General features: G+C 33.3%; 1 protein-coding gene across 6 annotated transcripts in view; it reads right to left on the reverse strand.

The window, feature by feature from the left end:
- ASB3 (ankyrin repeat and SOCS box containing 3) overlaps window positions 1-13541 on the reverse strand; it is a 105337-nt gene that overhangs the window by 37090 nt on the left and 54706 nt on the right. The gene's annotated exons all lie outside the window — the stretch shown is intronic.

Here is a 13541-nt window from a genome sequence, read left to right on the forward strand (position 1 = left end):
CCAAGAAACATTTCTCTTCCAATTCAGGGCTTACACAGTTACAAATACAACTTGAGAATGTCCCAAAAACCATTCTCTTCTCCTTGTGCTCAAACTTCAAAGTTCCTCCTGGGAACATTAAGAAATGGCTTGAGTATAGGTTTAGTATTAATAAAGACTTAATTCAATTTTGTTCCTCTACATTGATGTTCTATATAATGATGCTCCTCAACTCCAATTCCTACTTGGTTCAAGAATTCAGAGCTAGGAACTCCTCTCTAGGAAAATTTGGTTTTGAAGTCTTCCATTGAGTAGCTTCTTGCTGAAGGATTCCTTCATGGTCTCTTCAAACAGCTGCCATATCCAGGTCAGAGTTAGGTAAAAGGGCTGTGCCAATAAGCTGACTTCCTTTTCCTTCTCCTACCAATAAGCTCTTTATGTGAAGCTCCTCTCCTGTGTGCATCTCTCAGTTAAAATTCTCAATACTTTTAAAAATCAAAGAGAACATAGGGCCTTTATAAACTTGTTCCTTTCCCTGAAACCTAATTTTCTTTAATTTTCTATTCATTTCCAATTACTGGGTTTAATTAATGATTTATGCCTTACTGATGAGAGGTTTTTATATTAATAATTATATTTTAACACAAGTCATTAGTTAATGAAGAAAAAGCTAGTGATGAAATATCATGAAGACTAAAGTTCTGATAATATAATCATTTTATCAAAAGTACAGTGTATACAAAATAAAAATAAATAATTCCACAAAAGCTATTTTAAAATTAATCACATTTACAAGAAACATTCATTATACAGCAGCAACTTAAGCACAAATGAAAATACAGTAAAAACTTCTCCAATTTGAATTTAAGTAGATAAACCTTAGCTAAGTTACAAAATGTTTATAAAATGGTTTTGATCATCACCAAACATGCAATTACTTGAATTAACAATAATGACAAAACTGAAACCACTCACCCTACAAGACAATACATCTTTTTAATACTTTCTTCGTTTTCTAGCTATTCATTTTCCCATTCTACCAGAATCACAGAACTAAGAGCAGGAATTTACCCAAATCTAGCTTTCCATTGTCACTTCAAGACTGCTATCATCACTTAACAGCTTCACTTCCTTTAAAGATTATAACTTTGAATTTTACATCTTTTCTACATGATGGATGCTGCCCAATTGGGGCATGCTGCTCTCAGCTGTCAAAATAATTTTTTTAATTATCCTAATATGCAATAAACTCCAATAGTTTCCTATTACCACCAGGAGCAAATATTCTCTTTTTGACATTGAAAGTTCTACATTAATCTGTCCCCTTCCTACATTTCCAGTCTTCTTTTGCTATAATCCAACACTAATCTAATTGTTGTTCCTCAAATTTAGATTCCATCACCTATGAAATGTTGTCTCCTTACCATTGCCTCTGAACTTCTTTGATTTCTGTCAAAATTCAACTCAAATACCATTTTCTGCAGGATGTCATTCTCTTATTGTTAGTTCCTTATTCTCTGTGACTGCTTTCAAGATAACTACATCTATCTAGATATACACAAATAATCATATAAATATATATGTAAATAAATATTTATATGCCCAAGTAGACATTATGTATATAGAAAAACATGCACATACATATATATTTTGTAGATATTTATGTGTTATATGAACCCTTTTGTAAGCTCCCCAATAGAAGAAAATGCTTTTACCTTTTTGTAGTCCCAGTACTCAGTAGAGTAGTTGGTGCAGTGTTTAATAAATACTTGTTGACACTTATTTCAGCAACTGGCCAATAGTCTTCCTCTCCATCTCAATCTTTGCCATAGTTATTAGTGACTTCTATATTTGCTACAATGACTCAAATTTCTGCAGTTTTATTTTATCAACCTACTTAACTCCTAAAATCTCTGTCTCTACTCTACCTCAGGTAGAAATCAGATTTTTTAAAACTGGATTTGTGGCTAGAGTAGCTGGGAGCTAGTCTGGAGACTACAAGCAGAATATATGATGTAGAATAATGCAGAATAAAATAGAAAATTACATTCCTCAAGGAACTTAGAGATACTAAATATAAATTGAAGGTATGACCTAATATCACTTACAGAATAACACATGAATCAGCCAATCAGTCAATAAATATTTATTAAGTGCATTCCATATTTCAGATACTATCCTAAGAAATAAGGATACAAAAAAAAAAAAAAAGAAAAGAAAAAAAGAGTACCTTCCTTCAAAGAGCTTAATGTAGGAAAACAACATACAAAAGGAAGTTAAAAAGAGGGAAAGAAGGAGAAGGTACTGACATAGTGATATGAGTGAGAGATCCAAAGTAATGTAGCGGATGAAAGGCTTGAGCATCTTCCTTAACTGGAGGGTTCGGGAAGAGCTCTGCTCTCCAATCAGAGGTCAAATTGGGAAATGGCTGAAGAAACTATGGAATACAGAAATAAGAGGATATTATTATTCCATTTAAAAAATTATGGAAAGGAAAAAATAATAGATTCCATAAGCCTTGTAAAAACTTGCTCAGGGTCATACAAATAGAAAGTAGTAAGTGTTTGAAGTTATATTTAAGCTCAGGTTCTCCTGATTTCAGGGCTGGTGCTCTATCTACTCGCCATCTAGCTGTCTCTGAGCTTTAGTTTCTTAATGCAAAATTAATAAATAAGGATAGATAAATCACTCAAGTACCTTCTAGGATTGATTCTTACAATCCTATGAAAAAAAGGCATGTTGACAGAGTCACTTGCTTTCTCAAAGTTTCTGGGTATTTGCTAATCAACTAAATACAAATGTTAGTAACTTAAAGAACATTCAAATCGTGAAAGACTCACAAAATATCAGGGCAAGAAAAATTTCTCTCTCATTTTCCTCTAAAATATGATAAATCTGAAGTTACACATTTTTTCAAAATGATAAAAAGCTTAATTTGAGATGTTCATAATGCCATCAAACCTTTGCTCTTCCAAAAAGAATTTGGAAGTCTTGTATTTGGAAAAAGTAAAACATTATTAGTTTTCATGTAAAACATCTATAGTATCAATTTATTACAATTCCTGTGTATTAAAAGAGAGCAGAACAATACAATAATTCGGAGTTCTAACTAGCAACATTTTTCATGGGATAAACTTTTATACATGGTTTAAAATTTAAAAAAAATTAACTACATTTCTAGAAAATTTTCCAATAAAAAAAAATCATCCTATGCTCCTAATGCATAATAAAGATTATAAACTGACTTTGTCTTGAATGACAAGGTCATTATTCTAAACAAAAATTACTGTGATAGTCTGACTGTATATTTACAAGTAGCTGAATAGAGATGAATGGATACCGATTTCAGAAGTCCTAGAATTTTTTTCTTGAAAAAGTCTCTGATGACAGCTAGCTTTTTAGTTATTTAATTCATCAGAGAGAAGGAATAAAGGTGCATGACCCTCCCAGGCAGGGTAACACAGCTGCTTTTCAGCATAAATAATTGCTTGAATCAAAGGCTAAAAGTTGCCTTCTCCCAAAAAGTGATGCAGCAATCACCTCTCCTTCCAATTCATGATCTCTATATTAGCACCATTTAAATACTATACATTTCTTCTACATCACAAATAAAGTACACATAGGCACATCCTAGTTAATTTATACTTATTCCTCTTTATTTTGGCTTTATTTATAATTCATGTTAGGAAGCCACTTCAAAATATCATCCTATGGTATTTTGAAGGTAATTTTTTCAGAATTACAAATTCTTCAGTATCAATCAATTAGCATTTATTGTGTCTATTATTTGTTAAATATGCTAATGTGCTAAGAAAAAAGGCAATGGCATGTACATGCAGTTGAGAAATTCACAGTCCAGGCAAGTACATACCAGCCTATACAAATATAAGTACAGACAAAACAGATATGAAATAGGTACAAAATAAAGAGGGGACAAGGAGAATTAACAGCTGATATAGATCAAAAAAGATCTCATGGAAGAAGGTACACTTCTGACGTAAGAGAGGGAGTGGGTTCCACATGTGGAGACAGCCAATACAAGGCAAAGAAGATAGGAGATGGCACATCATATATTAAGAACAATAAGATCAGTTTATCCAGGAAGTGCTAAGCTAAGGTTAGGCTGCAACAGGTTTTAAAAGTCAAAATGAGCATTCTGTATTTAATCCTGGAGGTACTAGAGTTATTGGGTTGAGGAGTGAATAGCAGGGTAATACCTGCCCTAAATGAAATTTACTTTGGCAGCTATATAAAGAATGAACTGGACAGGAAAAAGAGAGTCAGGGGACCAAATCAAAGGTAATTGCAATGGTTTAATCACAGTGTAGAATCTTCCGACTAGGTTATGTGAGTTAGTCAACTAGCATTTATTAAGAACCTACTATGCCAAGAACAATTGTTTTTCCCCTTGTTCTTGACCATGAACGTCCAGGGGGGTGATGCCATGACTTGCAAGAGAATTGGATTTCAGTGTAGGAGAGTTGTGCAAGGTTAACATCCTCGCTCTCTCCTCTGGAGTCATCTGGGTCTACTGGCAAAATATAGATCAGGATGAATGGAGATAGCCTTGAATACAGTGAGAGACCTTGGTCTTTTTAAAGTTGAAGTCTGTTCCCCAGTCTCAGTTTGACTGAAACAATTCCTATTCAGTAATTATGGCTAGGTAAGAAATGAGGTTGTCAAGAACAAAGTCTAGGGATACAAAGAAAGGCAAAACATATTTTCTGCTCTTAAGGAGCTCACAGTTGATTGGAGAAAACAACTTGCAAAAAAGGAAAAAAGAACATATAAAGAACATGTATATGGAATAAATTGGGGGCAATCTATGAGGAAAAGCAGATGTTGAAAGATGAGAGTCTGGTTTGAGGAACTGTAAGAAGACCGGCATCACTGGATCAAAGAGTAAGCAGAGGAAGTAAGATGGAAAGACAAAAAGGGGCAAGGTTATAAAGAGGCAATCTTAACCCTGGGGTTAAGATTGAGATGTTAAGATGAGAGTCAAAGGAGTTTACTTAATAGGGAGGGATGATATGATAAGACTTTGAAGATCAATTTGACAGCTGAATAGAAAATTAACTGGAGTGGTGCAAGATTTGAAACAGAAAAACCAAGCAGAAAGCTACTGAGATAGTTCAGATCTAAGGTGAGAAGGGCTTGCCTCAAAGTAGTTGCTATGTTAAAGGAGACAAAAGGGATGTAGAAGGAATGTTAGGAAGGTGGAAGGCACATGACAACCACAAACTGAAGATGGAGAATAAGAGAGACTAAGGGGTTGGGAATGAAACATTTTCCAAAAGAAGAGACAAGAAAAGAAGTAAATTAAGGTAACTAGATCCAAAATAACAAAGGTATCTGTGAAAAAGAAAAAAATCTACATCTTAAAGACTGAGTAAATTTAACTTTTAACCAAAACAAATTCAATCAAGGCTGTGTGCTGTGGTTTCAAAGAGAAAACTCACCACCATCATGGAGATTGCTCCAATTTGGGTACTTACACCTCTTCAATGCATTCTGCCCCTCTGGTTGGAGGGCTGGAGGGAGAGCAAAGAACTCTTCTAAATCTCCCTTTATAAAGGATTGAAAATCCCAGCCATCTCTTCATTTCTTCCTTGGTTCTGACACCATCGTCAATATTCCTCACATGCCCTGCCCCTCCTTTGCAGTTTCTTTTTGTGTACTATATTCTCCCATTAGATTTTAAGCTTCTTGAGAACATGGATTGTCTTTTGCTTATTTCTATGTCCAGCACTCAGCACACTACCAAGGACAAAAGAGGGACTTAATATTTATCAAATTGTAAATGTCATATCATCGAAAAATATGATGTGAAGATTGCACAAAATTAAGAACCCAAAACTGGGTTCACATAAGGGAAAAATTCCATCAACTCTTGACATGAATTTTTATTCCAATCAATAATACTAAATAAAATTCATTACTGATTAATCATTAAATACCTACTCATAAAGAAAAAACAAATGATTAAGAGAAAACAAATTTGCTAATTCTTTTATACAATAAGAAAAGGGAATCTTTAACACAGCATTCATTTATGAAAATGTCTAAAATATTCAAATACTCAAAGTGTAATATTTTAGCTATTTTGAGAACCAAACATAAATCACAATAAGTCAAGCATCATAATCTATTCACTAGATATATTCCTTCTTTTGATGCCCATGTTTTGACAGTAATTATATTGAGAAATACCATGGTCATTGAGACTGTATGAAAATAACCACAGGATGTACATCTCGTAGATATTAAAAGTAGGACTATAATTTCTGAAATATATAGAGATCACAGAGTCCATTTATGTATAATATTAAACTATACATGGGTCTATTATTATACATATCTGTGGTTTTTAAACTGTATGTATAATTTCTGTGTATTTCCTTTTTATATAATATAAAACACTTTAAAAGGAAAAATATTTCTTTCCTCAGTGGATTTCTTCAACATAGAGAAGAGCTAATCCAATTCCAATTGATTAATGATGGACAGAACCAGCTACATCCAGAAAAGGAACACTGGGAAATGAATGTAAACTGTTATTTTTACCTTCTGAATCCAATTCTTCCTGTGCAACAAAAAATTCGGTTCTACACACATATATTGTATCTAAATTATACTGTAATATATTTAACATATATAAGACTGCTTGCCATCAGGGGGAGGGGGTTGGGGGAGGAAGGGAAAAAATCTGAATAGAAGTAAGTGCAAGAGATAATGTTGTAAAAAATTACCCATGCATATGTACTGTCAAAAAATGTTATAATTATAAAATAAAATAAAAAATTAAAAAAATAAATAAATAAAATAAAAAAAAAAAATATTTCTTTCCTCAACAATTCATCCCTGCTAAAAATGCATTTTGAAAAAATTATATAGCAAGCATACCTGAATGAGTACAGCCCGTTTTAATTTCCTGCAGTATCTGGTGTCATACTGACATCTGGTGGAACTAGAAATGAAATTCTATTACAATAAGAGTGTACTGGTCAGGTTTTGACTAGTGAAAATTTTTCCATATTTTTGCTAATTAATTCTATGACCAATGCTTTTATGCTTTTTTTTTGGGGGGGAGGGGAAGGGTATGGTCACATTTCCATGTACATTCCATGTATAAATATATTTATAAGCTAAAGAATTTATTAAGGGCTCCCTAGGTGTTAGACCCTATGCTAACTGCTGGGAATACAAATTTAAGCAAAAAAGCAGTCCCTGCCCTCAATGACCTTACCTATTAGAAGAGGAAGACAACAAATAAAAGAAAATTGAGAAATGAGGGCAGAAGGAAAGAATTAACTCAGTCTTAAGAAACCCACTAAGGCAGAACGAGAGGAGTTGGGTTTTGAGGAGAGATTAGCTAGCATGGCTATTTCCTCAAATGGACCTCACCGATTAGGAACAGCAAAACTCTTAAAATATTCTTCCTATCACAATATTTGGTTGAACTGGTTAGTCAATTGTTTTATATGATAGGACATTTTGCAGTGAATCAGAAGCATCTATCTTGCCATTCCTGCCACTGTAGAAATAGACCTAAGCTGATCAAATCATAGTTTTGATCAGAATGTTTCTATAATGGCTTTTCCATGAATGATAAAATAAAAATAAGTTCACTTAAAATTTTTTATGATGAATTAAAATGGAGAACACAGTACTCAGCCATGGAACTAGGCTCTCACTGAAAATATGAGATTTAGGATTTGTTAAGACGAACCATGTCTTCACACTGACTTAGATTATAATTTAAGAGATGCTTTCATGAAAAAAAATTATGCTGACTAATAAAAATTACAATCAAGAATATAGCAAAGATCTCGGTCTCTTCTTGCTGCTCACATGCAACACAATGAGAAGTCAGGAGGAACTGAGTTCAAATATGGCCTCATACACGACTAGCTATATGATGCTAGGCAAATGATAACCCTATTTGCTTATTGATCTTAATCTGTAAACTGGAGAAGGACTCCACTTCAATATCTCTACCAAGAAAACTCCAAATGGGATCATGAAGAGTCAGACATGACTGAAACAACTGAACACAACAAAAAAATGTTTTAAAACTTCAATCATTCCCTGCAACTATTAAATTCAATATTTTGTAAAAACAGGCCTCTACAGAGCAGGGATAATCTCATTGATCTGCAGATGTCTATGTAAAGGATCAGGGGGAAAAAAGGCTAAAATCTATTATTTTGGGGAGTTTTCTTGCTCTTAGCCTAAAGAAAATTCTACAAATCCTCAGATCTAAATATTACTCCTATATGAGAAAAGTCAAGAATTCAATCTATAGCAAAAAGAAATAGGCCATTAATAGGTATAATCTGATTGTTACAGCTAAATTAAGTGATTAGTAAAGATTATATATAATCAATTTGGTCATGATAAGAAATATAGATTATGACCAGGTAAGAGATATTTCAAAAGTCATTAAAACACAAGTGGTACACTTGAAAATAATGGCAAGATCAAAAGCATGATAACAGGTGAGATGGGGTGGGAGAATAAGTTATGGGAAATAATTAGATCAAATAAATAGTAAGTTATGGTGTTTGGATAAGTATCAAAATGTATATTGAAGACTCTCAATATGAAAACAGAAATTGGGTAAAGAGAAAAAGATTGTGAGTCAAGCCCTGATCTCATTAAAAAAGGAAGGAGAATGTTTTGGAGTCAATAGATCATAACCACAAGAATCTTTTGGCTGATAAATACGAAATTAATAAACCTCCAAGGAAGAAAAGTTTTACTGAATATGGTAGCCGAATATGAAAGTGGCAAGGGAGAAAGCAAATTCCAATTCCCCAATCAAAGACTGGCATCATCCAATCAGTACTAAAAAGGATAACCAGGAATGCCATATCATCAGGAGAGGGTCATATTTCAGTAAGTGCTATTAGCTGGGAGGAGTAAGAAAGGAAAAGAAAAAGCAGGTTTCTTAACTGTGGAGTAGGTTTTGCAGAGAACACAGTGGAAGAAGTGAATAGAAAATTGGGAGAAGAAAAAAATGCTGGGAGCATCCAGCAAGAAAGAATGGGAGAGTAAGGGAGTGGGCAGTAGGAGACAGGGAATGAAAAAGACCCACCTGACAAAAATGTTTGTGGCAGCCCTTTTTTTTAGTTGCAAGGAACTGGAAACTTGAGTGATAACCATGAGTTAGAGAATGGATGAATAAGTCATGGTATATGAATGTTATGGGATATTATTGTTCTATAAAAAACCAAACAGCAGGATGATTCAGAAAGGCCTGGAGAGACTTACACAAACTGATGCTAAATGAAATGAGTAGAACTAGGAGAACACTACACAGCAACACCAAGATTATGTGATGATCAATTCTGATGGATGAGATTGTTTTCAACAATGAGATGATTCAGCCTGTTCCAATAGACTTGTGATGGAGAGAGACATCTACATCCAGAGAGAGTACTTATGGGGACTGAGTGTGAATCACAAAATAGTAATTTCACCTTTTTTATTGTGTGCTTGCTTTTTTTTCTCTCATTTTTTTCCCTTTTTGATCTGATTTTTCTTGTGCAGCATGATAACTGTGGAAATATGTATAGAAGATTCCACATGTTTAACATATATTGGATTTCTTGCCATCTAGGAAGGGAAGGAGAAATACAAGGTTTTGCAAGGGTGAATGTTAAAAACTATCTTTACAGATATTTTGAAAATAAAATGCTATTATTTAACAATAAATAATAAAAGTACTGATAGGAGGAAAAATAAAAAGGAGATGGGGAACAGAATTTTATATCAGCCAGGGCTTTTGGTTTCACTGATAAGGGGAGAGTATGACAAGGTGGGAGAATGCAAACCACGAAAGAATGAGTTTAGGCTAATTATCAGAAACTGTAAAAAAATCCAATGAGGGAAGGAGAAGGAGATAATTAGACTGCTGTGCACCCTCCCTTGATGGCCAACCTTATGACAGATGATAATGTTCAGACCTATGAGACTCAGAAGGCCCAACTCACAAAAGACAGAAGGCAAAGTACCACCCTGGAAGAGTCCAGACAGAAGCAGGACTTGACAGTTCAATGTGGATCTGGTCTGGAAACAGCCTCTAGAGTACTGAAGAAGGCCTGGGGTGAAGACAGAAGCCAAAGGTCTGGATTTGGGGTTTACTCAGGTCACCCTGGAAAGACAAAGAAGCCAAGAGGCTTGGATCAGGATGACGCAGGAACAAAGCCTGAGGGCAAGCCGAATACTGGTTCCCTCAGAAGTCCCAGAGAAAAGGAAGACCAGTGCTGAATCTCAGAAAATTAATACTCCCTGGAAAGTCCAAAACTAGAACAGAGTACATAAACAGTAGGCTAGCTAGATCAGGGGAAGGATAAAGAGTTTCCTTATTTTTTTCAATTCCCTATATAGGTAAAATTACAAGTCTAGTAGCTATCCCTATATGTCACACATATTCCTAATGATAAATGTAGGAACAGCTAAAAACTGTCTTCTTACTAGCTAAGAACTGTCCTTGAAGAGTTGTCATAAAACCCAAGAAAGAGGTGATATAAAGATGAACACTCAGAAGGGTATTTGCCTCACTTCACCTAATTGACCCTGATATTAGTAAAGATGAATTATTTTAAATTGGTAGTAAAACAATAATTTATTATAAAAATATTAAGACTCAATATTCCAGAAAAGCAGAACACCACAGAGAAAGGAGATAGTGTAAGGAGGAATGGCTGAACTTAAGAGTCAGAAAAAACTAAAGTTTGAATCCCAGAGTCCTTCATTCAGGACACAGCTAGTTAATGTTAATTAGTCTTAGAAACTAGATTTTCTGACTCCTGTACCAGAGGCCCTTTCCAGCCATGTAATAATCTAATTAGGTGACCATTTCCTCAATATTTCAATAAACCTGTGTGCGTTATCAATGTAGGCACTTCCCCCAGCAATTCAAATCACAAGTCATCCATATTTGCCAATCTTAGATAACTCTTGTGCACACTTTCCCATAAATTCTCCAAACAGGGTTCACCTAAGATGCTAGAGTTTTCTTCTATCTCTTTTGACTGTGTAAATACCAAGAGATATAGACTGTCAATTATGCCACTCACAACATCTAAATCACAAGAAAAATGATTATTATTAAAAAGATATTTATTTCATTTGGGATTGTTTCATTTTATTTGGAATCATTAAAAGCACTGCACAATTTTCCCAAAAATTTAACCACTTCTTCTCCAATTTAATTCTAGGCCTAGTTCACTAGGCCTAGCAATTTTCTGTGTCTATCTAATGTATGTGTTAATGAATCAGTTTTACAGGTAGTCAACCTAATTATAATAGCATAATTTGAACGATAGTCTTAATTTTTTTCTATATAGTTAAATTAAACTCTTTTGAGCAATTATGGACCTCATTTAGGAAGATATGTAATATTTCATGGCTTAATACAATCAGCAATTGCTTCACTAGCAAACCAGAAAATCTGGAGGATCTCATTTCCTATAAAGATTCCTTCTTTCATCTGAATTATGAATTTAATATTCTCTATAACAGATGTTTAGTAACCAAATATCTTCCCATTTTGTACCATTCTTTATGCTATCAGAAGGTTAGATCATTTCAACCAAATTATTAATGTTGTTACATATTTCAAGGAATCTTAAAACATAATCTATATAAATTTGACATAAGTATGGGAGGATCCATTACTGGAACAGAGCTCTTACATTACATTTGGCTGTAGACAATCAAATACTTCCTTATAGTCCCCAAATATTTTTTTCAACTGTAAAGATCTGTGATCTCCTATATAATGTTTGAAAAAGCCTGTATATCTCCTTTCTTACATTTTCATTAAGGATGCTTTCAATGACGTATATAGACTTTTTAAAATTTTGAAGAGATGAGAAACCAGGCATGTGTGTGTATGTGTGTGTGTGTGTGTGTGTGTGTGTATATATATATATATATATATATATATATATATATATATGCATATATACATATGTAAAAGTATTTATGAATATTTTCTGACTCCTTTGTTAAGTAATGATAAAAGACTGTTTTCTATGCTTAATTTAGGGTCCCTTCTTTTAGTTAATCCTGAAATGTCCTAAAAATTGTGAAACCTGAATCGATCTACTTTTTTTATATTTATTCTAGTTCAGTGACTCTTCACATTTTGTTTTCTTCATTGACATTTCCTCATCCAGCACATTTAAGATTCTGATATTAAAGTCAAGATGTACTGACTATTTAATTGGTGGTAAAAACAATGTATTATAAAAATACTGGTACATATGGCAGAAAAACAGAAAAATACTGAAAAGAAAGAAATGCGATATGTACTGGAAAAAGCAATGGTTGAACTTAAAAGTCAAAAAAACCCTCAAGTTTAAATCCTACTTCTTTCACTATGTGTCCAAGTATAAATCATTTCAATGCAGCACTTCAGTTTCCTAATCTGTAAAATATACATAATACCTATCTCAAAAGGTTGTTAACAAATGTTAAACTAAATCATCTACATAAAGCAATTTGCAAATCTTAAAGCAAAATGAGATTATTATAGTTGTCGTCATCATCATCATCATTATTATTATAAGGTTTCATTGAATTTGGTTAGTAGTACCTAAAATGAGAGAAATTAATATTTCAATATGAAAAAATGTTCAGAGTTAATTGAACAATAAAATAAAAGTGTTAAATATAAACTTAGCTATTTGAAATATTTTCAGTGATTTACTATTGTTCCACAGAAAACCAATTGTGGAAATATTATAATTATAATAGCTAAGTAGAAGAAGGAACAAAGCTATTTTGGATTTTCTAAGGTTATTTAAAGGCTACATTCAAAGCTATACCTTTGTGGGGTAAAATATGACTGACCAATTTATATTTATTAAATATTGAAAAAAGTAAACTATGCATACCTATTTGCAAAATACTCTAAATAAAAACTGCTACTCTTAAAACTGAAAGTCATACCTTACAAATTTAAGAAGATTAAGAATAAACAAAAAGTGAACAGAATAATTCATCAAAAAACAAAGTTGTAAAGTTAGCAGTTCCCATGGAATTTTTCCATGAAATCACAAAGGGTTCAGTGTGCATCACCTATTTATCAATGTTGTTTTGCATCTAACTTAAGGGTGAGAATCAATTCCTTAAATATTTTTTTTTCTTTAATAAAACAAAGCGTACTAGTACACTTCAGGACATCTTTGTTTGCAAAGAATTTTTACACATCATCTATTTCCTTAGACTTAACCACATGATGGAAGAGGGAAAGATTATCCCCCATTACATATATCAAAATAGATACAAAAGAAGCTAAATGAATTGCTAAAAATTGTCACACTGCCTCTGTGGAAGCACAAGAAGAAGAATCTGGGTCTTTTAACTTTTACCTTAGTCCTTCATTCAACATCTTGCAAAGCTAAAAGTCAAAAGTATACCCAGAGCCAAGGTACCGCTAATCTACACATTATAACCACGTCTTGATAATCCATCTAGTATAATAATAATCCTCCACTTCAGTACTGAAGTCCTTTGATGCCTTATCATGGCATCCTCAAAGGTCTTGA

The sequence above is a fragment of the Sminthopsis crassicaudata genome, chromosome 2 (genome assembly GCF_048593235.1).
Source record: "Sminthopsis crassicaudata isolate SCR6 chromosome 2, ASM4859323v1, whole genome shotgun sequence".
Lineage (NCBI taxonomy): Eukaryota > Metazoa > Chordata > Mammalia > Dasyuromorphia > Dasyuridae > Sminthopsis > Sminthopsis crassicaudata.